The sequence below is a fragment of the Podarcis vaucheri genome (assembly GCF_965113315.1).
Source record: "Podarcis vaucheri genome assembly, chromosome: 5".
Classification (NCBI taxonomy): Eukaryota; Metazoa; Chordata; class Lepidosauria; order Squamata; family Lacertidae; genus Podarcis; species Podarcis vaucheri.
Window position 1 is genome coordinate 104,571,294 of NC_138763.1, and position 11,987 is coordinate 104,583,280.

The window sequence follows — 11,987 nt, forward strand, 5'->3', positions numbered from 1 at the left end:
AAGAGGTCCTTTGTTCTTAATTCAGCCTTCAAATTCCTCCCCACAATATGTGTGCAGGCAGATCCTATGCATGTTTATTTAGAAGTAACTCCTACTTTATTTAAGGAGGTTTACTTTGAAGTAACCTTATATGTGTCTACTCATAAGTAAGCCCCATTGAGTTAAATGGTGCCAGGACTGCTATTTTGAGGTTCTGCTTAGGGTTTTACTTTGCAAAAGGTGTTTACTCTGAAATAAGTCCAAGTTCAGTGTGAATAACTCCCATGTAGCTGTGAATGGGTTCAGGACCTAAGTGCCCTGAAGGATTTCCACACCACCTACTTCTGCACTCAAACTGCCAGGGGAGAGGGCCACACCTGTACGTTGTGAAGGATCTGGGATTTCCTTGCAGGAAAAATTAACTTGGGCTGAAGCAGTTAATTAAGGAAAGTAGAACTCTGAACTTTTGCAAGCTCTGCAAAGTTCTACTTGGGTACTGGGGAGGACCCTAAAAAAAGAGCCCAGTAGCAAATATTACAGTGGTGCCCCGCAAGACGAATGCCTCGCAAGATGAAAAACCCGCTAGACGAAAGGGTTTTCCGTTTTTCGATGCACTTCGCAAGACGAATTTCCCTATGGGCTTGCTTTGCAAGACGAAAAAGGCTTGCGAGTCTTGCGATTTTTTTCGCTCCCCCCTTTTTCTAAGCCACTAAGCCGCTAATAGCCTTTTAGCCGCTAAGCCTTTAATAGCCGCTAAACCGCTAATAGCGCTAATCCGCTAATAGGGTTGCTTCGCAAGACGAAAAAACCGCTAGACGAAGAGACTCGCAGAACGGATTATTTTCGTCTTGCGAGGCACCACTGTATTTCACTTTCTCTTCTATTTTCCCCCAAACACGAAGCCATGCAATAAAACATGAAGCCGCTTCATCTCTGCCTTTCTCTTTCTTTCCCGCCACACGCCTCCCACTCTGCTTACCTGCAGAGCCAGCTCCACGGATCACGCAGCTTGCTATCCCAACCTGCCCCTGCTCAGGCTGAAACTGGCACGCCATTCGAGTTTTCCCCAATCTCTGCTGCCCCCAACACAATTTCTTTCCCAAGAGACGTTTCCACTTAATTGCACATTTCCCTCCTGAGCTGCCCTGAGCAGCCTCCTCCCATTTTAAACCGGTCTAAGGTTTCTCCCTTTCCTTCTCACTCTGCTTTTGCCTTTGCAGCTTTCCCAGTTACTTGCAAGCAAAGGGCACCGACTTAACCACCTTTAAGCTGCATGTTTTGAGTTCCCCTGACCTCTATGGCAGGGAGAAGTGCCTATGTAATTTCCACTGAAAACCAATGTTTCTAAGTGTGCTAAGCAGTGTGCCGTGGCACCTTGGGGTGACTTGAATGCTGTCCCTCTTTCCTTCCCTCCCTCCTCGGAGGCGCTCTCGCATCTCTGCCTCCCAAAGGCTTGCACAGCTCTTTGTTGCAGCAGCCCTGGCTACAAGCTCCCCAGGGGAATGGTGCCTGGGGCTGGCCAGGGGTGCTTCCCAGGCCCCTGTGGGGCAGTGTGAAGAGGCACCCCTTTTGGGGGGGAGGGAGGCAACTCAGAGACCAGGGGTGGCAGGTGCAGCTGCCCAGAGGACTCCCAAGGAGAGGGGAGAAGAGAGAGGCTGCCGGCTCTGCAGGCAAGGGGTGACATAACTGGGCTCCTTAGTCCCACAGTGGTGCCACAGAAAGAGTCCCACAGGGGTGAGTCCCACAGGGGTGGCACGCGCAGTTGGTCAAGGGAGCCGTGGACCCAAAAAAGGTTGAAAACCTCTACCTTAGCGTATTTACTCACTGCATTTTACTCCCAAACAGGTTTGCAGAGGGCTGCAGGTTAATGCTGGCTTTGAAAACTCTTATTAAGAAAGATGGCATGTTCCTGGAGCACAGCTCACAACATGCTTGGAGACTTGCATGCACACTAGACCTTTAAAGCACATGCAAAACACATTCCTTCCCTCAAAGAATTCTGGGCACTGTAGCTTACCCCTCCCAAAGTTGCAATTCCTAACAACCCTTAACAAAGTACAGTGGCCAGGATTCTTTGAGGTACAGAAGGATGTGTTTCCAATGTGGTTAGCAGGCATAGTGTGTATGCCACAATCCTGCTGAATTTGACAAATCAAAGGCTGAGGACCCATACACACTTATCTGGGAGTAGTTTCCACTGGCCTGTTCTACTTCAGAGTAGAAGTGCATGGAATTGCACTCTTACACATGCAACCCTGGCAAGCAAGCCCCCTGAACCCAGTACGATTTACCTCTTGGAGTAGATTTGTTTTATTTAAAAGCCTTGAGCTATGAGGGGCTGAGCAATGTGGGGCTTTGTAGGTTAAAAAAAATCACACTTTGAATTGAGGAATTGGGCTCAGAAACAAATTGGCAGCCAGTGCAGTTGGGCAACAAATGGAGTTGTATGTTCAGATCACCAGTTCTTAATTGATAGTCCACTGAATTCTGCACTGGATACAGTTTTTGAGCAGTCTTCAAAAGCAGGCCAACATTACAGTGATCTAACCTAGAGGTAGAGAGGTTAATCTAATGGTGCAGCATGTGATAGAAAGTGACTGAAAGACAGACAGTGTGCAACCCTGTACATTTCTTCTCAGAAGTAAGTCCCTGGAGCTTAGTGAGACTTACTCCTAGATACTGTAAGTAAAGGATTGCAGCATGAGCTATGCATTAGCCTCACATTCAAATCAGCTCAGTAAGTGCCCTGGGGAAGCCCTGCTCTCTCTCATCTGGCTTATGGAATAGTAATACTTGCCTTAAAGCCTTCTTGCAAGGATTCCAACAGGATAATGTGTGTGAAGCACATCAAACCACTGCCGGATTACCAAAGAGGCAGAGTAGGATTACCAATATGGCGGATTACCAAATAGGTGGCTCAAAATAGTATCAATTTGATCTTGAAACAAAATTACAATCAAGCTTTCTTAGTTCCATGTTACCCCACTTATAGCAAATGAACAAGGGAGCCCCTGAGATTCAGATTGCCCAGGGGCCTCCACAGGGTTTAATTGGGCACTGCATCAAATGCTTAACATGCTATTTACATACTCAGCAGAGTTGACTTTGGTTCAGATACCCACAGGCACACAAAGCTCACTCTGAGCTAGTTGCCCCCTCTCAGTCTAGCAGCGTTGCTGCCAGGATAAAACAGGGAAAGGCCCTGAGCTTGTTGGAAGAATTGTGGGGTAAGGACATAAATGAAACAAACACACCCATTTCTACTCCCTCTTCATCACTCTGCTAGGGGGTCTAGTCGGTGTACTAAGCTGACCGACTCAAGTCAGGTTTTACTTGGGCATCTGAAAAAACTGATCATTCACACAGAGCAAACTCTGTCGACTTCAGGCGGTTACATTTTGACAGGTCTGCCCCTTGGTTCTCCGAGGAAGCCAACGCGCCACTTCTCCCGGGAATTGGGCTTTGCCAGGAGGCATGTCTTTGACAGACGTCAGCCTGGCATTAGGGGAGTCTCGAACGGCTGATTCCTTTCTCTGCAAGCAGGGTGAACACCTCTCCAGAGGCGGACTCTGACCCGCAAAATCTTGCTTTTCAGATAACCAATCCAACTTGCACAATAAATGGGAAGGTAATGCACTGGATACAAGCTGTTGTCATGTAAATATCTATCTATCTATCTCTATATATGTAAGTGTATTCAATTTAGAATGTACCATTTTTTCATCTTGCAAAACTGTGCAAACCAAGCCTTGTGAATTAAGGCCAAGGTTGCAGTTTCGATCCCTGTATGGATTGCAGGGGGTGAACTAGATGATCCCCAGGGTCCCTTCCAACTCAGCAATTCTACGATTCTATGAAGCCTTTTGGCTGGGAACAAGGAGACGCTTATTTCCTTCTGTTTGAAAGTGGGCTGTTGTACACTCTGATCTTATGCATGATTGCCCTGAGGTAAGCCTGAGCTAAATGAGATTGACCATGCAATCCTACGCATATTCACTCAAAGGTCCGATGGTACTTACCTCAAGGTAAATTTTCCCAAGTTTACAGGCTTAGACCTAAAAAAAGCAGGCTTACGGTTGGAGTCAAGCAGCCTGACCCTATTATGCTTATGCAGAAACAAGTCCCACTGCATGCTGGGCAAAAGATTCCTGTACTGCAGGCACCTGGACTAGATGACCCTCGGGATCCCTTCCATCTCAACAATTCTATGCTTCTATGAACTCAATAGGGCTTCATGGAGGTGTGCTGTGCTGCTGAATTTACTCAAGACGGTTTCAAATAAGCACAGGATTGCGCTGAAAGTTGCACAAGGCTAAAGGAACAGATCTGGAGATTCCCTAAGGTTTGTGCAGCCGGGTCCTACCACCTATTCACTTATGATCAATCCCCGTTGCGCTAAGTGGGAGTTACTCCCAAATAAACTGTGCTTAAATTCTGTATATTTGTGGGGCCGCAGTGCAACCACCTTGCCTCGAGCTCCTCCAGCTTACCCTTTCCTTCTCTGCCTGCATTGACCAAGTACAGTCATTACCTCGGGTTAAAGTAGCTTCAGATTGAGCGTTTTTTGGGTTGCATTCCGCATCAACCCAAAAGTAAGGGAATGGGTTACTTCCAGGTTTTGCTGCTTGCGCATGCGCTCAAAATGACGTCATGTGCATGTGCAGAAGCAGCGAATCACGACTCATGCATGCGCAGATGTGGGTTGTGTTCTGCTCAGGATGTGAACAGGGCTCCAGAAGGAATCCCGTTCGCATCCAGAGGTACCACTGTATCAAATTGTATCCTCGAAGAGCACTATTTCAAAGGTGCGCATACTGTACTGCATAGAAAACACACAGAAGACCTGGAAGCGCTCTCGTTATTTACTATTGAGAAGCAAGCCGATCACGCACATTAGCAAAATTCAACATGACTTAATGTTGCCGCAGTTGCTAAAAATCTCTTACTTTCCTAAAATATGTTTCAAATTCAATTATATATATATTTTTAATTCAGGTAGTAGCCATGTTGGTCTGACAGGGTCGAAATATATATAAAAAATTAAAAAAATTGTCCAGTGGCACCTTAGAGACCCACTAAGTTTGTTCTTGGTATAAGCTTTCGTGTGCATGCCAGTCTCTGAAGAAGTGTGCATGCGCACGAAAGCTCATACCAAGAACAAACTTAGTGGGTCTCTAAGGTGCCACTGGACAATTTTTTGTTTTTTTAAGTTCTCATGCACTTTTCAACAAAGGATTTTTCGAAGTGCAATATAACAAAACCACCCAAGCACTACACACCCACGCGGGACACGGACCCCAGCACGCCACAGTGGGCTCCGCGCCAGAAATCCTGGCTCCCTCCCTCAATCCTGCTCCCCCGCCGGCAGCCCGGGGGCCTCGTCCTTCGGAAGCCGGAGCATCAGCCGCTTGCAACTCTTCCTTCCCCGCGGGGCAAGGGCTGGGATCCCGCGCGCCTTCGGGCCACTTTCAAATTTCGCGGGGCCGGAGGCGGCAGGAAGACAGCGCTGCTGCAGCTGCTGCGCTTGCCCGTCAGCCGGGAGAGAAAGGGTGGCCCGGCCTCCCCCCCGCCCGCCTCTTGGCTCCGCCTTCTCCGCCCGCAGCTCCGAGGCTTCGCTTCTCCTCGCCCGGTTCACTTTCCCCTTCCGGGCCCCCGCTGGCACGTGGATTTGCAACGTGACTCTGCCCCCCCCCCCCGCCGCGCAACTGGGAAAGTTTTGCCCAATAAAAGCAGAGAGAGAAGCCCGGCGCCCCTTGCAGAGGGACAAGGCGAAAATACGATTCTGCACTGTTTTAAGACTTGCTGCTGAAATGGGACTTGGATTGGTGCAATTAAGTGCAGATCAACTGATTTAATTGCACAAGCCAATACCAGGTAGAAATACGAAAACTCTTCCTTTTAAGACATGTAAATACAGTAGTCCGAAATGGCGATATGCTTGAGGAGGGGAGAATGTTCACAAAACGGGAGAGGAGAACCACTGGTTTGCATTTGCTATAACTGAGTTCTCTGCAGGATTGAGAGTTAGCTACCTGTCTGTGTGACCTGAAAGTTTGCATTTGCCTACATTACAGAATTTGGATAATGTGTGATCATGAACATAAGGAGAGCCTTGCTGGATCAGAGTAGAAACTCTCTCAACTCTCTCGCTCCAGATGCCTATCGGAAGCTGCATGCCGGACATTGCAGGGGGTTGGACTAGATGACCCTCGGGGTCTCTTCCATCTCCACAATCCTGTGTTTCTGTGACATGAGCACCGCAGATTCTCCCCACTCATGGTCATCAGAGGCATACCTTCTCCAAGACTGAAGCCACATCCATTATGATGAGCCCCTCTTGAGAGTCTTATTCTCCATTCATTTGTCTAACCGCCTTTTAAAGCCGTTCGCGTTGGTGGCAGTCACTCCTTCCTGTGGTCTCAGTTTCACTAACTGTGCACTGGCTTGTTTCACACATAATGCTAAGTCACAGTCGAAATAAACTTCACTTTAAGTTGCCACAGGACGGAAACAAGGTCAGAAGGGGGTCACAGTCGGGAAAGGGTTGGGAAATGCTTCTCTAGACAATACTGGCGCCCCCCAGATTATGAGAAATCTTAGCAAGTCACTTGTGGGAGAAGAACTAGAAAGAGCTATCAGTAAAGACACCATGCAAATAAAATTAAAGTTCAGTATCTGGGTAGAAACACATGTACTCCCTTAATCATTTAGAGATGGTGAGTTTCATGAGAGAAGGCTGATAGCTTAGTAAAGTCATAAATCAAACTGGAACCTGGATGCAGAAGACACCTTACACGTGACAACTGAGGACTAAGGATTCTTTATGTTAACTAATGGCACACCTCCATGGTGGAGCATATTTGTCACCCTATCACTTGTTGACTGTTTGCTATACTGTTTTCTCTCCCTATATATATATATATATATTCCCTTCTCTATAACATGCATTAGATCACAAGGGTAGGGCTTGCCGTTGGGTTTTTTAAAAGACACTGCAAGTAAAAAATGAGCAGTTTGGGGTGCAAAGCTCTATTATAGCTTATGTCTTGCAGTCCTAGTTTTCTTCTTTACATTCCCCTTTACACAGGGGTTGATTTAAAAATGCAAACCTCCACACACCAAAGTCTGTTTTACCACTTGAAACTGTCACCTCATTTTGCTTCTGTAAACTGCATTGTATTTGAATTAATGTACAAGTTCCGTCCACAGTATCTGATTAGTGAGGAATTCTTCACATATACAAATCACCAATGTAGTTATCAAATGATGAATGTACAGTTGTAAACCATCCCATGAGCATGTCTGCCTGCAGTTTAGATATAATATTTGGCATAGAATTTAGGTGAGTTTTGTGTCTCTGCTTAAGGCCTAAACTACATACAGTGATACAAACACCTCTGAGACTTTTCAGAGCACTCGGATTGGCTGCTTGTAAAAGGCTCAAGCTTTTGAACCTAATCGTTTGCAAAAGTTCCCAACTCTCTCTCTCTCTCTCTCTCTCTCTCTCTCTCTCTCTCTCTGTGTGTGTGTGTGTAGCCAGCTTCTCTATCAAAAAACTGCCTGCCTGTTTGCTTTTACCCCTCGTTAGATAAGACCTTTCTGTTCCAGTCCATAGCTTCTGGATTTTCGTTTCCAGGGCTTTTGAAAAATAAATAAATTCAAATACACAATGTAGGGCAATGGTATAATCCAGGCCACGCCATCTTTAAAAATGTGGGTCAGACAAACTATCAAACATTTTACAACTGTTTAGAATGAGAGGAGAGGGGGAAACAAAGCACCAACCCACACTGGGAACTGGGCCATTGAATGGGATATCCTCTTCTGAACCAGCTGGCTCTGTAGGAACATCCAAAAATTGTGAAGCCAAAAATAATGAGAGGACCTGAGAATGGAAAGAGAGAAGGGAGGGCCAAGTTTCAGCCACACTCCTGTGTGACCGTTCTTCTCTTGGAAGAGTCCAGAAGAGAGGACTCGTTTCCCTCTCCCTCTTCTGTGACGCTGAGCTAGGATCCTTCTGGAGAATCTGAGTCCCCCACAAGAGCTGCAGCTGGGGAGACAGGGAGAGAGGGGAAAGTGGAAGTTCAAAGCCCCGCCTGCCATTGCTGTCAGCTCTGTAGGACTAGTGGGTATACTGCTATAGACCTACACCCACTCTTTCCCCCCACTACTGCTTCCAGAGGTGGCAACAGTGGCAGGCATGGCTTTGAATCTCCCCCTTCTTCCTTTCTCCCTCTTTAGTTGTGACAAGGCACAACCTGATCCACTTCATAGCACTATGTGATTGCTTCAACACATTCTGGACAGGGCACAAATCAGCTCGATTTGGCTGGGAATCCAGTGCACAGCCTTACCACTTACATAAATGTTGAATTTGATAGCACTGGGGCAATTTTCTCTATCAGTTCAACAGCATGTACATTGCACACAAGGTCATAGAATCATAGAATCATAGAGTTGGAAGAGACCACAAGGGCCATCGAGTCCAACCCTCTGCCAAGCAGGAAACACCATCAGAGCACTCCTGACATATGGTTGTCAAGCCTCTGCTTAAAGACCTCCAAAGTAGGAGACTCCACCACACACCTTGGCAGCAAATTCCACTGTTGAACAGCTCTTACTGTCAGGAAGTTCTTCCTAATGTTTAGGTGGAATCTTCTTTCTTGTAGTTTGGATCCATTGCTCCGTGTCCGCTTCTCTGGAGCAGCAGAAAACAACCTTTCTCCCTCCTCTATGTGACATCCTTTGATATATTTGAACATGGCTATCATATCACCCCTTAACCTCCTCTTCTCCAGGCTAAACATGCCCAGCTCCCTTAGCCGTTCCTCATAAGGCATCGTTTCCAGGCCTTTGACCATTTTGGTTGCCCTCTTCTGGACACGTTCCAGTTTGTCAGTGTCCTTCTTGAACTGTGGTGCCCAGAACTGGACACAGTACTCCAGGTGAGGTCTGACCAGAGCAGAATACAGTGGCACTATTACTTCCCTTGATCTAGATGCTATACTCCTATTGATGCAGCCCAGAATTGCATTGGCTTTTTTAGCTGCCGCGTCACACTGTTGGCTCATGTCAAGTTTGTGGTCAACCAAGACTCCTAGATCCTTTTCACATGTACTGCTCTCAAGCCAGGTGTCCCCCATCTTGTATTTGTGCCTCTCATTTTTTTTGCCCAAGTGCAATACTTTACATTTCTCCCTGTTAAAATTCATCTTGTTTGTTTTGGCCCAGTTCTCTAATCTGTCAAGGTCGTTTTGAAGTGTGATCCTGTCCTCTGGGGTGTTAGCCACCCCTCCCAGTTTGGTGTCATCTGCAAATTTGATCAGGATGCCCTTGAGTCCATCATCCAAGTCGTTGATAAAGATGTTGAATAAGACCGGGCCCAAGACAGAACCCTGTGGCACCCCACTAGTCACTCTTCTCCAGGATGAAGAGGAACCATTGATGAGCACCCTTTGGGTTCGGTCAGTCAGCCAGTTACAAATCCACTGAGTGGTAGCAGAGTCAAGACCACATTTTACCAGCTTCTTTACAAGAATATCATGGGGCACCTTGTCAAATGCCTTGCTGAAATCAAGGTAGGCTATATCCACTGCGTTCCCTTCATCTACCAGGCTTGTAATTCTGTCAAAAAACGAGATCAGGTTAGTCTGACATGACTTATTTTTCAGAAATCCATGCTGACTATTGGTGATCACAGCATTCCTTTCTAGGTGCTCACAGACTGTTTGCTTAATGATCTGCTCCAGAATCTTCCCTGCTATTGATGTCAGACTGACTGGGCGGTAATTATTTGGGTCCTCTCTTTTCCCCTTTTTGAAAATAGGGACAACATTTGCCCTCCTCCAGTCTGCCGGACTTCGCCTGTTCTCCAGGAATTCTCAAAGCTGACTGCCAGTGGTTCTGAGATCACATCTGCCAGTTCTTTTAATACTCTTGGATGCAGTTCATCTGGCCCTGGAGACTTGAATACATCTAAACTAGCCAAGTATTCTCGTACTATCTCCTTAGTTATTCTGGGCTGTGTTTCCTTTGCTGAATCATTTGCTTCAAATTCTTCAGGTCAGGCATTGTTTTCTTTATCGGTGAAGACTGAAGCAAAGAAGGCATTGAGGAGTTCAGCCCTTTCTGTGTCCCCTGTTTGCATTTCACCATCTTCTCCTCTGAGTGACCCCACTGTTTCTTTGTTCTTCCTTTTGCTACGAACATACCCATAAAAGCCTTTTTTGTTGCTTTTAACCTCTCTAGCAAGCCTGAGTTCATTCTGTGCTTTAGCTTTTCTGACTTTGTGTCTACACGTGCTGACTATTTGTTTGAATTCCTCTTTGGTGGTTTCCCCCCTTTTCCATTTTTTGTACACATCCTTTTTTAATCTTAACTCAGTTAAAAGTTCTTTAGATAGCCACCCTGGCTTCTTTAGGCACCTTCCATGTTTCCGTCTCATTGGTATTGCCTGACGTTGTGCTTTTACTATCTCTCTCTTAACAAACTCCCAGCCATCATGAACTCCCTTTCCTTTTAGTATTACTGTCCATAGGATCTCACCCAGCACTTCCCTAAGTCGGCTTTCTTAAAGTCAAGAAATTGAGTCCTAGTATGCTTGGCTGCTCCTTTCCGCTGTATAGTAAACTTCAGAAGAGCATGATCACTCGCGCCTAATGATCCTTCCACTTCTACCCCACTAACCAGGTCATCAACATTGGTTAGGACCAGATCTAAAATGGCTGTTCCTCTTGTTGCTTCTCCCACTTTCTGGACAATGAAGTTGTCTGCAAGGCCAGTGAGGAATCTGTTTGACCTTATGCTCTTGGCTGAGTTTGACATCCAACAAATATCCGGGTAATTGAAGTCCCCCATTACTACTATCTCCCTTCCTTTTGCATGCTTGGCCATCTGTTCCAGGAAGGCATCATCTATGTCCTCCGTTTGGCTTGGGGATCTATAGTAAACTCCCACAATGAGGTCTCTGTTATTCTTCTCTCCCTTAATTGTGACCCAAATGCTCTCACTTTGGCTTTGAGGTTCTAAATCTTGGATCTCTTCACAGGTATACACATCCCTGACATATAACGCCACTCCTCCTCCTTTCTTGTCTGGTCTGTTTCTCTGAAATAGACTGTATCCCCCCATTATTACATTCCAATCGTGGGACTTATCCCACCAGGTTTCAGTGATGCCTATTATGTCATATTTAGTTTGCTGTACCAAGAGCTCAAGCTCATCTTGTTTATTTCCCATGCTTTGCGCATTAGTGTACAGACATTGAAGTCCATTAATCATTCCCCCGTGTCTCTTATTTAAGAATTTTTTCCTCCCACCACTAGGTCTGCGTGCTGTTTGCTCCATTTGGTCTATGACATTTGGATGATCATCTTCATCAATTGATAGACTCCTACCTTCAGGAGCACTGTCTCCCTCTCCCACATTAGTCAGTTTAAAGCCCTCCTGATGAGGTTTCTGAGATTTTTGGCAAAAACATTTCTCCCAACCGTTGTGAGGTGCAGCCCATCGCTTGCTAGAAGTCCATCTTCAAGAAACTGCAGTCCGTGATCTAAGAATCCAAACCGTTCCTGTTTACACCATTTGCGAAGCCAGCTGTTCACTTCCACTATTTTCCCATCTCTCCCTGGGCCACGTCATTCAACTGGGAGGACAGATGAGATGACAATTTGTGCATTTAGTTGCTTCAATTTCCTGCTGAGAGCCTCGTAGTCTCTTTTGATCTTCTGGAGGCTATTGCTTGCACCTGGGCACCCATCAATATTAAGTCCAGAATCACCACCCTGCTGGTCAATTCTATGACCAGCTGTTCTAGGGCACAGTCAAATCCAACGCCTGCTGTTGCTGATATACAAATTTTACAGCAACACAAGGCTTTGTGTGAGATGCAGCCAGGCAGGTCAACTTTCTAATCCAAATACAGTATAACAGCTAAAGGAGTTAAACAAGGTTGCATATTGCCCCCCCTTTGTGTTTAACATTTATATAATTCTCTTATTAAACATATT

General features: G+C 46.1%; 1 protein-coding gene and 1 long non-coding RNA gene across 2 annotated transcripts in view; one reads left to right on the forward strand and one right to left on the reverse strand.

The window, feature by feature from the left end:
• Nucleotides 1–3,300: 3,300 nt before the first annotated feature.
• The window catches only part of LOC309532617 (potassium voltage-gated channel subfamily KQT member 1-like), a 558,589-nt gene continuing 549,902 nt past the window's right edge, over nt 3,301–11,987 (reverse strand). Inside the window, exon 20 of the transcript XR_014219946.1 lies at nt 3,301–3,311. The gene's annotated coding sequence lies outside the window, so the exon portion shown is untranslated. The remainder of the gene's footprint in view (nt 3,312–11,987) is intronic.
• On the forward strand, nt 5,590–7,267 carry LOC309532719. The gene is made up of 2 exons (XR_014219969.1): nt 5,590–5,886; nt 6,054–7,267. It is a non-coding gene; the product is annotated as an uncharacterized lncRNA (long non-coding RNA).